The sequence below is a fragment of the Schistocerca americana genome, chromosome 5 (genome assembly GCF_021461395.2).
Source record: "Schistocerca americana isolate TAMUIC-IGC-003095 chromosome 5, iqSchAmer2.1, whole genome shotgun sequence".
Classification (NCBI taxonomy): Eukaryota; Metazoa; Arthropoda; class Insecta; order Orthoptera; family Acrididae; genus Schistocerca; species Schistocerca americana.
In genome coordinates, this window is record NC_060123.1 from 134,170,156 (window position 1) to 134,188,124 (window position 17,969).

The window sequence follows — 17,969 nt, forward strand, 5'->3', positions numbered from 1 at the left end:
AGATTTCATTTTGGACAAGCCCTCAACATCCCCAAACTTGTTCTTTAAATGCTCAACAATAGAGGTGGGCCAAACGGTTATTCTGGAGTAACCGTTATCACAGTTCCAGTTATTCTTTGATAACCGTTATCGTTAACGGTTATTAATAACTGCCAAGTTATTTTTCGCTAGCGAATACCGATAACTCCGACAGTTAAATAACGACATAGTTGGAATCCATCAGTTTAGTTATCAGTATAACTGCGAATAGTGTGAAATAGCAGGAATGTCGTATGAATCGTGTCATAACCTCAGCTTATTAACTCCGGGTACATTTTAGTTGATGTTAGAACGATTATTAGTGTTTCAGATTCGATGTTTGTAGGTTATCGGTCGCAATTAGAAATATTATCTTCGCAGCTGCGACAGAAAGTACGCGGAACTTCGCCAAAGCAATGTTTAAGTAAAATGTTAACAACGTGCGTTTTTAAGTATGAAGTAATATGTAAACTGAGTACTGTAGGTTAAATTCGAAGCTTAATTTCTTGTGCTGCTCACATAATAGAATAAAGTGTACAGCCTTGTAATACAACAAAAAATATACGTAATGTGACAGATTCGTTTACTCCTGTGCTGTAAAAGCTAGTCCTATTGGGGAAAGTGTGAGTACGCTAATCCAAGTTTTATGTCAGATTTGCAAACTGCTCGATTTCTCCAGCGACAGCATGTTTATAACATATGAAGACATGCAGATCGAAAAGGTTGACAGTGTTACATTTCTGGGACTACAACTCGATAATAAATTCAGTTGGGAAGGGCATACCACATTTTTTCATTCTATTATTTCATAAGGGAACATATTCTGTGGTAACTCATCAAACGTAGCAAAAGTTTTTCGCATGTAAAAGCGTGTAATAAAAATCGTTTGTGGCATCAATTCAGGAACATCATGTAGGAACCTGTTCAAGGGACTTTGTATTCTAACCACTGCTTCCTAGTATATTTATTCCTTAATGAAATTTGTTACAAGTATTTCCAACCAATAGCTTAATACATAATATCAGTACTAGAAATGGGAACAGCAATCTACATAAAGACCTAAAATTACTTACCTTGGTCCAAAAGGGGTCCAATATTCAGGAACATGCATTTTCAATAAGCTGCCAGCAAGTCAGCAACCATTAAAAACTTGGTTTCAGATAAGGCACGGTTTACAGTGTGTTTGAATGACTATTTGATACATAAGTGTCTGATTCCACCCATCATCAATATGCCGGAAATGTCTATTTTAAGTGTGTCTATGACGCCACTACATATACATGGCAACAAACACGAAGATACATATAAATAATACAATAACATTTCCCACCAAAAATACAATCAAACCAATGGGACAACTGCGGGAAGTTGGGGGTTTTAGGGTGAGGACAAGCTAGTAAAAAAAACACACCATGATCCCAAAACACAAAATGAAGAACAAAATGAAAAAAAATACAGCATTCTGCTACACCAACAAAAATCTGCAGGAATCGGACACTTCCCTTGAACAATATAGGTCAACTATAGGTGACCATACCAAAACACCAATACCCACAACTAAAAGTACGAAAATTGGAATCAGACATTTCCCTTGACCTACATAGGTCAACCTCAGATGACGATACTAAAACATCAACACACACAATTATGAAAATGGGAATCGGTCATTATCCGGTGACCTATATAGGTCCACCACAGCTACTGATGCCAAAAGATCAACACCTACAACTGCGAAAAATAAAACCACAATCCCAAAAGTCCACAAATCAATCATCCCTACATAAATTAAATCACATTCAATACTTCATAAATACACAAAACATCACAGCTAGAAAAAAAAAAAATTAATTACCACCAGCAAATTCCGGCACTGCAACCTAGATCGACAGCCCCCCCCCCCCCCCCCACACACACACACACAAAAACCAACTCATAAACACCGTGCCGTAATGACATTCACACACCACGACACCTTGACGTCGAAGCAGACGGGTGGAATCAGACGCTTCCAGTGACCCCTCCTTCTACTCTGTAGATGAATATCGTAACAGAGACTGATGGACCAGCTTAGGTAAAAATTCTGCTATATTTCAGTTTTGACAGCACTTGGTTGCAACAGTCAAGATCGGGTATTCTGTGTACGATAAATTTATTAAAAGTATGTAACTGTGTTTTATTCTGTCAGTGTACCAATTCTGTAAATATTAGCAGTTACTGTGATATATTCACGTATTTTGACAATCTCCTGACAAATGATGAGGATAATAATTATTATATTCCACTGTGTTATGTTATACTTTCTGACATGTTATTTGTCATTCGTGATGGCCAGCGGCTATTTCCGTAGCAGTACGAAAATATTTGTTCGCTCCAGTTACTATCCTCTCTGGAAATATCACCTGGAACTACGACCTTTAACTGGAGTCACCGAGTCAGGAACGTCTAGACACACAGTTATTCCGTTACCAGCTTCCAGGTTATCTGTGGTGGTAGCCCGATAACAACCAGAGAACTAGAACTACGAGCCAATAACGATAACTGCCAGAGGAGAATACCGGCTCTGACAGTTATTTCCATAGTCGCTCGAATTCCTTAGTAACTTTCCTTGTACTACCCGTCCAAGCTAAATTAACACGTAAGGCGGTGACTTAAGGGAACGACCGTACTTGTTAATGCCTGTACTGCAGCTCCTATCAGCCACGGCTCGGACATTAACTTTATTTAATTGTTTATGCTAAAAGTAACGAAGGCCCACGAAATAGTACACAGTTCTTATCAACAGATGGCGCGCAGTCTCACAGTTATTCCCATGGTCTATAGAACGCCTCTAAATGCGCAGTACGATCTTCGGTCAACAGATGGCGCGAGGCACTGTTGACACTAAACAGTTATTGAAATAACTGCCAGAATCAGAGGAACGGTTATCGCAGTAACCGTTACTTCTCAGTAACCGGTTATTTCTATCAGTTACGTTATTTTTTGCCACCTCTACTCAACAAAAAACAGAGGCTTCTTCATCATGAAATATTCTCCATCAGGTCTTGAACGTACCGGGGCGAATAAGGTCCGCTGCCATCCTTAGCGTGGCGTTCCTCCCATGGTGTGGCCAGGAGGGGAACGACTTGGGGTCATATTTTGTAGCATTAAAGTTAGACTTTGCCCACTTAGAGACTGCTGACAGTGGACCACCAGCAAGATGACGTACTACGCTTCATGGCGTGCCATCTGCCCTGACGCCACCCACTCCGACCAGGGGCCCTCCCCACAGGCACCACCCAGCTGTAGCACAGGCCACCTGGCAGGATGGCCATTGCTGCGAGTCCCGATGCCCCGGGGTGGCTGACATCTACTCCTCGGCATTGTGGGGAGTTAACAGCGCAGGCATCAGTAGAGAGATCTCCATGTGCTCAGTGGACTACAACCAACAGGGTACACGGTGGCCCCACCACAACAGACTGGCTACCGTGCTGGATATCAAGTGCAACCAAGCAAACAAGTCCATTATCATCATCAGCATAGAAAACGATACTCCACAGTTGATGGAAAAATATGCACCCAGGAGGGTGACCTCGCCCAACAGTTGGAGAATGAGCCGAAGTGCAGATCCTCGTTGACGAAGGGTGCGACAGGTCTCAGTGCATGATGGACACGATGCACCGTGTAAGGCACCCTTCCCCGATTGGCTTGCTCTTCGGGAAAATTTTGAAAAATTGAGGTCAAAACCCTACAGGGGACCATCACGTAAAGGCTGAAACGTTTGAGACTCCTTTTAGTCGCCTCTTATGACAGGCAGTAATACCTCCGACCTAATCTAACCCCCGGACCTGCAGGGGCCTTGCTGGCAGATTAAAACAGTGTGCTGTACCGAGATCAAAAATCAGAATCTGCACATTTCGCGCAGGTGCACTATTGAGCCCTGGAGACTCCAGTTCATTTTATCTCTGTCTGCCCAGTGCCTTCTTTCACTGATGCCCTGACAGGCAATACAAATTTAACTTGCAGTTTTCGTAGATGATCACTCGCTCAGAGAATTTGAAACAAGCCAGCACGACGTTGTGATGTGAGGTCGGACAGGAGGAGTGCAGCAAGATGTCATCACACTTGGGTTTTCACGTGCAGTGGTTCCTTCAACCATTAATTATGTTTTTACCAAGATCCGACTTGTCACTCCTTGGGTAGAGGCAATCACACTGCCGTATCGACAGTGTCGTCATATGGAGTTCTGTGGATTTGCACTTTCCTGTTTATCTATGCTGTGCAGACCTGGAAACTTGCAGTTTTGCCCTCATTGTTTCCGTGTATGCAAGAACCATTACTGGAAAATTTTGCAGTCAGTACTGTTCACCCTCTGATATCTGTGTGTCTCTGCTGTTGATAACTTATGAATCATGGGAACATTTTAATTTATAGTGATAAACCATGGCTGCAACTGTGTTGCACCTTTGCATTATTTCATTGGTGGACTATGTATTATGTTATCTGACTGAAACATAACACCAATCAACTACTGCTAATCAACTCAAAGCTTTGAGATTCTACTCTTTTACTACTACTATTATGTAGTGACAGGGGTAATCCACAGCATTACAAAAGTGCCCAATCTTCACGTATATTGTGCTGCACTACCCCATATGCAAACTATGCTCACATGTATGGCACTGTTTTAAATATTTGCATTACAAATAAAATTCAGAGCACTGGCAGTCTGTTTCAGACTTATGTGTTGTACACACAATGGACATGTATATGCCACTTCAATTACATGAATCTTTACATAAAATCAAAAAGTAAATACAACGCAACCCATTAAAATTACAACACCCTGAAGAAAGCATACAATAAATATTGAAATTTGCATGAAGTCTGTTACAGGCCTAGATATGCAAATAATTACTATTTCAGGACAACTGCACAAAATTGGCAGTCCAAGACATTTTCTTTGGGATTATGACAGAGTGATTTAGAGGATCAATAAAACTGTGCCCAATGGTAAACAAGGAAGGAACATAAGTGTGCAGAACTGTGAAACATGAGTATTGTAATCATGTAAGATGGAAGTGTTCTCAGACTGCTTAAAATATGTAGAAACCATGAATATTGCAACATTATGGTAATTTGTGTGCCTCATTGATACATATGGCTTTACCATTGGCACAACCACATGGAGGAGTATTTTGGGCAGCCAGAGTAATGTACGATTCCTAAAGCGGAGCTACAACCTTTTCAATTGCTGCAGCGACAACAGCCTGGATGATTGACTGAAATGGCCTTGCAACATTATCCAAAACAATCTTACTATGTTGGTACTGTGAAGGGCTGAAAACAAGGGGAAATTACAGCTGCTATTTTTCCATATGGCATGCAGCTCTATTGTAATATGATGGTAGCCCATTCTGAGATGATCCTATGACCCTGGCACAACTGCAGATGCTGCAACCCCCCCCCCCCCCCCTTACAATTACCATTTCCTTTCTGCAATTTTTTACTCACACACACATAGGCAGATGCTTCAGCAGTGCAGGCAATGATCAGCAGGAGAGTGAACTTGAGCTCTTTATAGGGATGACAACTAACAATTCCAGCAACATCAAACAATGGAAACTTTAGGTTGGGATATCAACATTGTAGGAAAATGCAGATTGCTACTTACCATAAAGATGGCCCATTTTAAGTTGCAGACAGGCACAATTTTTGGAGATTATATTCAGGTTTTGTTCCACAGATCTCATTTTTTGGGTCTATGGAATTAAAACAAACTTATCTGGTCCGAGCTGCTGCAGTTGGTGATCACGTGCACCTGAAGTGTCATTGCTTTTATGAACAAATGATGTGTGTTTATTTTTCTGAAGAAGACTGTGACTGAAGGCCTGTGTGTCTTCATTGTGCCTGACTGCAATTCCCACACTATCATTAATCAGCCACAGAAGGCTGATCCTTTAATTATTTTTTATACACACAGCAAATCGAACCAACCTAAAATTGGGAGCAGAAAAAGTAATGGCTGGTGGTGCAAGTAAATTACATAGTCTCTCCTCCTTTCTTGCTAGCTTTCGCCACCATGACATCTTGCTGCAGTTCTCAATCATCATAAATTGATGAAAACTGGAACCCTTCAGTCAAACAGCATATTTGCTTCAGCACCCACTCATCGACCTTTGAGACCCCACATATCATAGGGAAATAACTGCAAGAACTCTACTGTTGAAGATAAGCCAATTGTGTACGGGGCAGTTGTGTCAACCGAGTACTTTTTACCACATAAACCACATTAACGATAGGTGTCTGTTCGCTAGCAGTCATTTCTTTATGTTGCTACTTGGACAAAATGATACTGTAGAAATGACACTGAAAATGTCTTTTTTCTGGACAGTTAGTGCCCCCTTTCCACCAGCCGTCTTGGCAGGTGCATATCTCACTACAACCATAATTAATATCTTGGATGACGGCAAACTCTTACGTAAGATAGACCCACACTCAGATCACTGGCAGGGATTACTCAGGATGATGTCGTCATCAGGAGGAATAAAAGTGACATTCTCCGGGTTAGAGGATGAAATATTAAATCCCTTAATCTGAGAGGCAGGCTCGAGAATTTAAAAATGAGAGGGTTAGCTTGAATTTTGATGTAGTGCAAATTAGTGAAGTGAGGTGGAAGGTGGTCAGTTGTGTGCAGCTGTAAATAAAAAATCAAATAGGAGTAGATCTAATAATGAATAAGAAAATAGGAATGTGGGCGAGTTACTATGAACAACATACTGAACACATTATCATAGCCAATGCAGACAAGAAGTCATCACCAACCACAATAATAGTAGTTTATGTGCCTGGGGAGGAATAAAAGTGACATTCTCCGGGTTAGAGGATGAAATATTAAATCCCTTAATCTGAGAGGCAGGCTCGAGAATTTAAAAATGAGAGGGTTAGCTTGAATTTTGATGTAGTGCAAATTAGTGAAGTGAGGTGGAAGGTGGTCAGTTGTGTGCAGCTGTAAATAAAAAATCAAATAGGAGTAGATCTAATAATGAATAAGAAAATAGGAATGTGGGCGAGTTACTATGAACAACATACTGAACACATTATCATAGCCAATGCAGACAAGAAGTCATCACCAACCACAATAATAGTAGTTTATGTGCCTACTAGATCCACAGATGATAAAGATATTGAAAGAATGGGGCAATTATATTATTTAGACACTTAAAGAAGTTGAAAATTCAATTGTGATGGTGTACTCTCATTTGATAAAATTAAGAGAAGGAAAAGTAGTAGATCAATGACTGGAGGAAGGAATGATAGGGGAAGACACCCAGTAAAATTCTGAACAGCGCATAACTTAATACTTGCCAACACTTGGTTTAAGAATCGCGGAAGGCAGTTTTATATGTATAAAAGACCTAGAGACACTGAAAGGTTTCAGACTGATTATTTTAAAGTAAGACAGATTTCAAAACCAGCTTTTCAGCTGCTTATGAGCTTTAATTAATTTATTGCTTATGAGCTTCACATTAAGAGCTTGAAAAGTTACAGAAAGGTAGAAAATTATGGACATGGACACAGATAAATTGAAAGGCTCAATGGTTGTGAAGGGTTTTGAAAGGGGGCATTCCAGTCAGAGCTGCCGGTAGTAGCGGTCATGTGTGCACAAAGTTTGCTTGCTTGTGTGAATGTGTGTGTATTTTCTATGCCACAGAAAGCATTGGCCAAAAGAAATAATCTATAACAGTCTTTTCATTGTGCCTGTCTCCGACTCAACATGTCGTCTTCAAGGTGAATAGCTATTTATAGTTTTCCTAATATTGTTGATGTTCCAATCTGGAATTTCTATGTCTTGAAAGGGAGAATTAAGAGAGGAATGAAATAGTGAAGGAAGGACAAGAGCAACTAGGCAAAATGGCAAGAAGTAGAAGAAATCACTGCATAAAACACAATATATTGAATTCATTAAAATGAACATAAACAGTTTCAACTGCAAGAAACCTTTATTTTTGTAGTTAACAGTTTCAGTCAGTTTTTGACCACCTTCAGACATCATACCATGATGATAAGCAGTGGCGCAAACACAGCAGGCTTCACAACTCCACAAAGGTCAACTGCTCACATGTGGGACCCTCTCGCCTTGAGGATGGAGTGTTCTGCCTATCTTTCTAACATTCCCCAAACCTCCGTGAGAAAAAAAATAAAACTATTACTGAAAGCTAGGATAATGTTGTACACTTTCTTAGAATTACTAATTTTGTAACTCCTGCAGTCTTCAGATTTATTTTATTTACTGATCCAGGAATCGTCTCTCAATGATAAAAGGATTTTTCAGCACAATAAAATGAAAAAAAGATAGCTCAGAATATACATTCAAATATAATGTGTAAATATGCTTTTACAAGAATAGGACAGGTGGTCAGCAGTGGACTTGCTGAAGGAAACATACCACCAGCATCTGCCTGAAAGGATTTAGGAAAACCACACATAGCCTGCACCAGAATGTAGACAGAGTTAACTCCCATCCTCCCCAATGTGAGGTCAGTGTCTTACATTGTGCTGTCTTTAGGATGGTCTATGGTACAATGTTCTCTTGATCATACACAATTTAGATTAGATTAGCTTCAGTTTTCAATCCAAAGACCCAACAATGTAATGATTCTTGAGAGTGTGGAACTTGTCAGAAAGAAGGCCTACAAAATAAAAAATACATAACATCTAATATAAACTCACTTCCCTGATCATTTGTCAGGAGACCTTCAAAATATGTGAATACATTAGCTATAGTAAACTGGAACTATTAATATGTACAGAATTAATACACTGTCATAATGAAACACAGTTATGCACTTTTAATAAATTTATCATACACAAAATACAATCTTGACTGCCATGATCAAGGTGCATCAAAACTGAAATATAACAGTCATCTTTACTCAATGTGGTATTCTGGTCTTACAGTCCCTGTTACGGTACTCATCCATAGAGTAGGAGGAGTTGATAGATGTCTTTCAAACTCTGTTTAAACAGTGCTTTATCTGAAACCAAGCTTTTAATGTTTGCTGGAAATTTATTGAAAATGTGTGTCCTACATAGTGGACCCCTTTATGGACCAAGGTAAATGATTTTAGGTCTTTATGCAGATCGTTCTCATTCCTAGTACTGATACTATGTGTTGAGCTACTGGTTGGAAATGGACATTACTTTGAACAAATTTCATTAAGGAATAAATATACTGAGAAGCAGTGGCTAGAATACCCTGTTCCTTGAACAGGTTTCTCCATTATGTTCCTGAATTTACACCACAATGGAGACTTATTACGTGCTTTTTGCACTCTAAAAACATTTGCTCGGTTTGATGAGTTACCCCAGAATATGATTGCATATGTTACAATAGATTGAAAGTAAGCAAAGTATGGAAGTTTTTTTATATCTCCCATACCTAATATAATTTACATTGCAAATACAGACTTGTTTAAGTGCTTCAGCAATTCTGTGGTATGCTCTTCCCAACTGAATTTACTATCAAGTTGTAAGCCCAGAAATTTAACATGCTGTCAACCTCTTTGATCTGCTTGTGTTCATATGTTGTACACATTGCACCAGATAAAATACAAGGTAGTTATCGTAGGGGCCCCATGAAAAACACGTCGTCATAGAACAAGAACAATGAAACTTTGTGGAAACATTTGTAAGGAATGTGAAAGAGAAATAATGAATAAACCATTGAAAGAAATGCCTTTTAATTTCCACACAGAAGTGTAATGTTTGTTAAGTGCATATTGTGTTTACACTTCATGTTACAAGCAGTGTCAATATGATGGCAATCTGTACCCATGACAGCCTGGAACCACACTACAGATTGCTCTACTGCAGCTCAAAATATCTCAGGTAGGATGTTGGCTGTCTTAATACAGCTCGCGTGCTGCTTGCAGATCGTACACTGCATCCAGCATTCTCAGTCATGGCAACAGACCATCAACAATTTGTGGCACGATTGGCTGTCGGCCTCTCTCTGGGTCAGTTAGTTTTTGAACTTCTGAATCATTTTCTTCATGCCCAGTGCAGAAAGAAGACCTCATCATATTCCTTTACGCATCAATACTTGTTTAAGTGGAGCAGCAGTACTGCTGTTGTTTTGATTAAACAGCTTTATGAGTAAATTCCTCCTCATCTTGTCCACACCCATGTAGACTGTCTGCAACCTGAGATTTGTGTTTCAACCCTATGTCACCATAAAAGTACCTTACGACCAGTCCTGGCACTAACACACGAACAACTCAAGTCCTGCAGCACACAGCGTGAACATCATATATATAAAGTTGGGCACCCATACAATACATAGCAAAAGTTTAATTAAAACCACTTTGTAATAAAATATAGTTTGTCACTATGAGCACAGAAACTGTGGCTAGTACATAACTAGTTACACTTCATGTATCCATTTCCACTTGAATGTATGATCTAACAACTGTTACATTCCATCCAAGAGTTTCCATTGTTTGAATGTGTGGTCCGGAAGACAAATACAGTTTTTATAGTTTAAACAAATTTTCAAATAATGTGGTGTGCTAAGATTTAATATCTACTGATTGGTTAAATACATCCTAGACTTTTCTTATATTTGCTGCAAATGCATGAGAGAATAACTTCACTGATCCACATTAGTACAGTGGACTTTTCGAACCATACTTACAGTATGGAGTGACTGTGTGGGAAAACTCAAACAAACAAGAGACAAACCAAGTGTTCACATTACAAAAACAAGCAATTAGGACCATTTTAAGAAGAAAGACCTCTGAAACGTGCAGAAACTATTTCAAGAATTTAGGTATCTTAACTTTTTCATCGTTGTATATGTACAAAACAATAATGTACATCACAAAAGGTAGTGAGGACTGGATTACAAATGCTAGTGTACACACCCACAATACAAGAAGGAACAATGAAGTACGGAGCATACCCCACTGACTGGCAATGCTAGAGAAAGGACCCCAGTACTCTGGTATCAGACTACTAAGAAGTCTGCCCAAAAACCTGCAAGATAGTGTACTTCACAATGACTTTCCAAAGAAACTTAAAGACTATCTCATTGAAAAAGAGTTTTACCGTGTTGCAGAATACTTATGCCATTAAATTTGTGTATATTGTTACTCATTATCAGTGACGTAAAAATGTAAGCTAAAGGTGTAGAAAAATAAGTGATAAAGAATGTTAATACTTTGACATATCCTATATTACACGTACATTTACTGTACACAATGTAATCTTACAGGATCAAATAAATTCAATTCAATTCAAAGTCCTCTAACAGAATCCAATAAAATTGGCACCACAGCCAGGATCACGAACAGATAACTGCCACTGTTATTGTGGGTGTAGAATATTTTTACTCTCATTCATGCTGGACAACCATGAAGAATTATGAGTATGCATATATTTGATTGTTTTCTGCCCTCCATGCAATTCACCAATGTGAATGTCAAATTCGGTCACCTCTTATTATATTAGCTAGCTACCACACAAGAATTTGAATATTTCATAAAATTTGGTACACAATGCAGAACAAGTAAATGAAGTACTTATTCAGTGAGCATCAGCAATAAGAACATAGCGTAAATGTGGGAAGGAATGTTCTGATAGAATGTAAATAATTTAGGAGTAAAGGAGATCACTCACTCAATAGTAGAAGCACTGAGTCTCTCTCTCTCTCTCTCTCTCTCTCTCTCTCTCTCTCTCACTCACACACACACACACACACACACACACACACACAGGCAGACCACAAAAGGAGAATAAAAACTTGCTAGTTTAAGAGAGTTGTTTGAAAAGCTAGCAAATTTTCACTTTTTTTTATGTCCCCCAATGGCTCAATGCTCACTCCGTCAAAGAGTTTACAGAATATAGTTTAAAGTACATAACTTTACATGGTGTAAAGTAAATAACTTTACACCTTGTACAGGCTAGACCTAGGAATTATTACAAGCACTTTCTTGTACCTTTACTCTCCATGGCATATGTAGCTAAAATTAAAAATCTTTTAATAAATGACAAAAAATTCATTTCATTTAGCCTTCACCTCGTTGTCTAGGGTACAAAGTGAGATTCTGCAAACTGGTGAGATGGTCTCTAACCGGCTACCAACAAACAAAAAATTGGAAAAGTCAAAATAAAACTGAAGTTTTGCTTTATTAGCCACTCTTGAAACAAATCACCTGTTTTTTAGGAATACAATAATCACTTTCATGATAATTCAGGTAATAATGCCCATACTAAACAGGTCTTTATGTTTATGGCTTTGAAGATGTTCTGTGATGAATAACAATGTACTGTACTGAAATAAAATATCAAGTTAGTAATAAAGGATGGACAGCCTCTCATATAACTAAGGAAGCAGTACCTATTTCAAAGTTTTCCTGTCAATTTCAGCATGTCTGAATTTATGTAGTGTGCCTACCTACCCATATAGTAATGATTCAGAATATAAAGTATACAGAAATAAACATCAGGCTGTTCTACCTGTCAATTTGTTACCACAACCTTTGTTAACCTTTCACATACACTAGCTTCACCATGTTCTACCTGTCAATTTGTTACCACAACCTTTGTTAACCTTTCACATACACTAGCTTCACCAACCTGGAACCAAACTGTCACCTTTCAACCTAACATTCACCTCAGGCTGTGGTACATATCAGACTGTCACCAAAACCAAGACTCCCAGGGCATTCCAATACCACACTTGAACCATTTAATAGCTGCAACTCCCTCTTAAATTTATACCTTAACTTGTTTGATGCATGTTTGACAACTACTCCAGCCCCACACAATGATTTCTAAATATTTAAGCTAGTGAAAAACAAATCACAGTATCAAAAATTATGAGCACCTCACGATTAATGTAATATACAATCAAGCAAATGGTCTGCCAGTTTCACTGAGAAAATGTACATCATCTGTAAACAAACATGTTTCACATAATATTCAGATCCCAATCATGACCCACTTTAACATGCAAGTAACTATCCCTAAGGTTGTACTCCATGGTGGGATATGTGCAGTATAATGTATGAATGAATTAACATATTACTACATCATCATGTGTAGCTGACATTGATACTAAACTGCCAGTAGACACTACTGAAAAACAAGCCATAAACAGAACATGAGCTACTACATGAAGTGAATGAATATGGGAACATTGCATAGAAAAAAATGATAAACGAGACTACAAAATTACTAACTTAATGACAATTGATGACACATTAAGCTATGTTTTTTATAAAAAATGACATTGCCACTTCCCTATGAATTTACTGGTACTAGGTACTATATTCTTGATGCGTAGATGTCAATTTCATTCCCGAAGCATAACCACAATTTCTAAATCAGCAAAGAAAAATCTGATTCGTACCGTAATTCATTTTTCAAATAAAGTAGTAATCATTACTGCAATATTCAAGTACGATATCACGATGCACAATGTAAAACAACCTGTTACACATACTCGACGCTAAGTACAAGTAATTTGCAAACATATAATAATCTACTGAAATAATTGGTAACTTGCAAACATGTAATAATGTATTGAAATAATGTCTGCTAATACTGGTATACACAAAAATAACACAAAGACAAGTTTCTTTCGTAGAGACTACACTTTACGTTAAGCATGATAATGTTACGTAATCATTTGGTAAACTACAGCGTTTGTATAAAAACATAAGATTTGATTAAGTATACTGTTCGTTCCCGAAAGCCTGAGAGGGGACTGTCAGTGATCACAGCAATGTTCAGATTAGAAACAAAAGTGTCATTTGTAAAGAAACACAAACGAATACCGGTACGATAGAACAAACGTACAGCACTGGTTCTTGTTTACCTACTATAGGCAATGTCCTTCATTACATGTTACAACACTCAGATACACGTGCAAACCAAGGTCATGTTGCCTGCCTACAATATGAAACGTATTTCCGAAAGAGAAATCAGGATACTTTGTTCTCTAACAAGTAAGGTTTATACAGAAACAAAGGCAGTATCTATAAAATCGACTCTCGAAGTATGAATGTTAAATTATGCTAATAAAGTACAGTACACTGAGAATGTTCGCAGTGGAGGTAATCAATCAACAAATGCAAATTTTCTTACCTGCAGTAGGCTAGGATTTAACTACGATAACATCAAACTCTTGTGTACTGATATCGTATTTCTTTTGCTGTACTGGAATAATCAGAACTGCCCATTTGTTTCACTCTGAGCACACTGCACTGTAACCGCTCTGTTCGACCACAAACACAACACTGCGGCTGCAACACACATCGCCTCGAGATGGAGACGAACTTAACGAAGTAGGGGAAGTACAGCAATGACGTACCGCTACGCTGAAACGCAGTTATTACGCAACGCACAAAAAAAGCGTTCCACAATTTTTTATCCACTTTTCATAACTCTATACACCGGCTTACTTATTTCAACTTTATTGATTTTGTTCAACATAAAAAGGTGAACACGGTAATAAGGTCGGTATTATTGGCTCACAAGCAACGCAATCGATCTTAAGACAGTACCACGCGATGCTGAATAGTTATTTCATACACAATGTTCTCCCCGTAAGACAAATCGCTGGCTTTTCGTTACTTTGCAGCGTTATATGGGAGTTTCCACACGCTACATGGAGTGGCCGGAGCACAACAGCTAGCTTTCCTTGCGACTACGGAGGCCAGCAGTGGTCTGTTGTTTGTGTGACGCAGCGGCACAGTCCGCTAACAGATAGTGTTCAGAGTTCAGTTCTGGGAGCGGGCACAAATAATCGGCGACTTTACTTGGCAGGAATGTTCTCTTCTGACAATGAGGCCGGAAATCCATTCACATGTAGAGGCTGAAACGCAAGCAACTGAGAACAGGGCCGTTTCTACCAAAGCAAGACACGGCGGCCGCCTTAAGTTGGCAAAATTTTAGGGGCGTAAAAAATTAATCTCAAATTAAACAGCAAAAAACTGAGCAAATGAGGAGAAAAAATTAGAACACGGATTTGTTTTCAAAAGTATAGGGAACAGTTGCTTAAGTCTTTGCTCACGTTGACGCAAGTAAACACATTGTCTCTACCTATCTCAAAACTTAAGCCGGCCGCTATAGAGTCCGAAACGGAACCTCGATTCATTTCTGTCGAGCGCTGGAGCGGGGCAAGTGCTCTGTGTTGCCAAAAATTAGAGCAAGGAACCGATTGTCCAGTAAACGTACAATAATTCTGAGTGATACTTTTAATGTGAAATAAGTGTAAAATAAGAAAAAAATACTATCATCCTTCTGAAAATTTTTAAATGATGTTCATAGGGGGCAGCACATAAAAACCAAGTTACGTTTTCATTTCGTACTGAAATTTCGTTGTGATTCCGCACAAGAAAAAAATCTCAACCCAAAAACTTACTGCACAGAAGAAGGCATACTCAAAGTCCAGTAACTTCGCTTGAAGAAACAACTTTGTACTTAACAAAGGGTTTTTTACAGTTTGACTACCACTCAATTTTTTTTGTTTTTTTCCCCTTAGTGTATATTTTCCTCTCTTATTTTAAAGCCCCTTAGGAAAATGGAACTAAAAAAAAACCTAAGTGCCACCGCAACTTTTCATCCTATAACAAAAAAATCTGGTCCACTTCAGGCGTTGGCTCCTGACTAAACCTACCCCAGAGAGCTGCCTATATACCAGGGGAAATATGGGAAATCAAGGCTAGGGCTATCCTTACAAACAAAACAAAATCTTCCTTTTTCTCAATTTTTTTTTTTTGTTTATTTTTGTTGTGTAATTGATCAGAGGCCTTCTGCGCCCCTGGTAATATGTTGAGTGACGTCTTCTCGAAATTCATGTGTTCCGTTCAATTGTTCAGAATTGTTCATTGGTTCAAACAGGAAACCTTCTTCTCTCTTGGCTTAACACATTCCAGCTGCGAGAGGGGTCGTGGAAAGCACTCCCAAGGAAGTTCGAGAAATATTGTCTATATTTTGGGTGACGAACAACGACATAATGACGGCCATTGAGGTATGTCCAAAAATCGAGTACAGAGTCTACAGTTTGTCCAAATAGATAGTTAATGGCATGTCCGCGAATCCAATTCACAACATTTTTTTAAGACATCCGTTTAAGTTCGTTGTTGATCGTTTAACTCAGTTTTTTTTTTATTACAGAGGGAGCTAACCTTCTGACCGAACACGCTGAGCTACCGTGCCGGCTTACTCAAACACTTACTGCACAGAAGAAGGCATACTCAAAGTCCAGTAACTTCGCTTGAAGAAACAACTTTGTACTTAACAAAGGTTTTTTTTTTTTTTTTTTTTTTTTTTTTTTTTTTTTTTTTTTTTTTTTACAGTTTGACTAGCACCGTGAGCAACTCAATGGGCTATAAGCAATCACCTGTTACTAATTTCGGGCCACTGACTCCAGGGAACCAGGGAAGGGAAAGAACCAGTACATTTAGACAAACACAACATCCATGCCTCACCTAGATTCAAACACGGACCCATCTCGGAAGAATGATCCGAAGCCAATCGCTTAGACCACTGTGCCATCGAGTCGACCAATAAAATTTGTATAAGTCTCAACAGAAAATGCAAACAAAGCGTCATTTATTTGTTTAATCGCTAGAAAGTGGATGCTGAATAAGATGAGATTTATTCCTCATTCTAAAATTATTTCAATTAAAACAGAAACGATATAATACTACGACTATCCAGAGAACCTAGTCTGATGCTTCGGCATGTCTTCCATCAGTATAGCGCTAAATTCAGGGAAAAATTTATTCGCACCAGAAAATAGTTTTATGCATATATAGTCCATTTCTTCCAATTAAATAACTGATGCCAAGTTTTGTTGCACTGGTATACTCGGCTTAGTTCTGTTTTAAAACGTTCAACACATTCTTCCTATTTCAATTACAGTAGAGCGTCGATTATCCGAAGTAATTGGGGGACATGGGTGTTTGGAAAACTGGTTTGTTCGGATAATCGAACTGCACATGTTTATTTGCCAAAAAGAAGTACTGTACAGTAAATTTATTCATAAAAACAGGCATTTCTTTTAGTATTACAAAGTAACATACAAAGGCAACTTCAGTAGGAATATATAGTATGTGGCACAGTTTATTAAACAAAAATATATACATATTACATACGCATTTTGCATGAACAATACACACAGTATACAAAATTAACGTTTAAAAAAATCCTTTATTTTGGTCTGTCTAAGCAAGCCTACACGCTTACGAGCAGCTAAGTCGCGTACTTTTTTCATTGCAGATATCTGAAACTGGTCACTTTCCTCTTCGGATTCAGACCATCGCAAGGCAGTATCTAAACAAGTGAACGCCTCAGAAGCTATTGGTATACTTTCATCTTCACTTTCTGGAGCACTGATTGATGAGATGCTGGCGGCATCATCTTTATCAGTGACGATGTTTACAATCTCGCTGTCCTGCATGATTTGGTGTCCTGGATCTGCATCATCGATATTCATCCAGTCATGAACGTCTTCTTCATCACATTCGTGGCAATCTATTGCTTGATTTGGGAGTGAGGGGGATGGTGGATGGTAGGGTGGGAGAGTAACAGGTGCGAGCGAGTACTCAGTTCGGTTAAGTGGTCGTTCGGTTGACCGACGTTCGGATAATCGACGCTCTACTGTATTTTTGGAAGTTCCAAAAATTGAGGACCAAAAATAAGAAACTGAGGACATTTGTTTCCCTCCATCTGTTTTAAAGAAATTGAGGGCAAAACATGAAAATTGAGGTCTATCCCCAGAAAATCAGGATGTCTGGTCACCTTAGTTTAATGATTAAAAGAATAATAGGAGGTTTGCATTGTTGTGCCTTTTTGATGTTGGTAGTCACTGGGAGGGGGGCGGGGGAGGGGATATCGGGGAGACCGGTGGCAGTAAAGAGGAGGAGGCGTTAATTTTTCGTTTCTCGCCTAGGGCAGCAGAA

The 17,969-nt window shown here is 38.7% G+C and overlaps 1 protein-coding gene across 1 annotated transcript in view; it reads right to left on the reverse strand.

The window, feature by feature from the left end:
* Window positions 1–14,308, reverse strand: part of LOC124615301 (NFX1-type zinc finger-containing protein 1-like) — a 268,918-nt gene extending 254,610 nt beyond the window's left edge. The window contains exon 1 of the mRNA XM_047143088.1: window positions 14,146–14,308. The gene's annotated coding sequence lies outside the window, so the exon portion shown is untranslated. The remainder of the gene's footprint in view (window positions 1–14,145) is intronic.
* Between the last annotated feature and the right edge of the window lie 3,661 nt (window positions 14,309–17,969).